Below are 962 nucleotides of genomic sequence, written 5' to 3'. Positions count from 1 at the left end.
AATATAAATATAAATATAAATATAAATATAAATATAAATATAAATATAAATGAAAATGAATAGAGGAGGGGCAGGTAAATAAATATAGAAATGTAGAGATAAAAAAATTAATTAATTAGGTAAGAAGGAGACAGAGAGAGACAAATAAATAAATAAATAAATATATAAATAAATACATATAAAGAAATATATAAAGAAGGAGACAGACAGAGACAAATAAATAAATAAACAAGGAGACAAATAAATAAATAAACAAGGAGACAGGTAGAGACAAAAGGAGACACATAAGAAAACAAACAAGGAGACAAATAAATAAATAAACAAAGACAGAAGGAGACAGATAAACAGAAAAGCGCCATTTCAATAACAAACGCAAAAGGAGACAGATAGAAACAAAAGGAGACAAATAGAGACAAGAGGAGACAGAGGGAAGCAAAAGGAGACAGGAAGAGACAGAAGGAGACAGACAGAAGCAAGGAGACAAATTTTAATAGAGAAAAATATAATTTAATTTATTTTTATATTTATTAGTTTATCTAATAAAAAAAAGAAGCACAAAGACAAAAGGAGACAAAAAAGGAGACAGAAAAGGAGACAGAAAACAGAGAAGAGACAAAAGGAGACAAAAAAAAGAGAAAAAAAAAAACAAAAAGAAGAGACAAAAAAGAAGAGACAAAAGAATGTTAGAGACAAAAGTAAAGAAGACAAAGAAAAAGACAAAATAAAAAAACAAAAAAAAATAAAAAAAAAAAAAAAGAGACAAACCATAACATCATGGCGGCGCTCTATCTGCTGCAGGCGGCTCCTCGCAGCTTTAAGAGACAGAGGGCCCCCTCTCTTCTTGTCTTCTATTTCAGCAGCAAACTCTGCTGCTGCTGCTGCTGCTGCTGCTGCTGCTTCTGCTGCTGGTGGTGGTGGTGCTGCTGGTGCTTCTGCTGGTGGTGGTGGTGGTGGTGGTTGTG

Source organism: Eimeria mitis, genomic scaffold (assembly GCF_000499745.2).
Source record: "Eimeria mitis Houghton genomic scaffold, Emh_scaff5175, whole genome shotgun sequence".
NCBI classification, from domain to species: Eukaryota; Apicomplexa; class Conoidasida; order Eucoccidiorida; family Eimeriidae; genus Eimeria; species Eimeria mitis.
The sequence above is the reverse complement of the archived record's forward strand: the minus strand, read 5'-3'. Positions refer to the sequence as shown.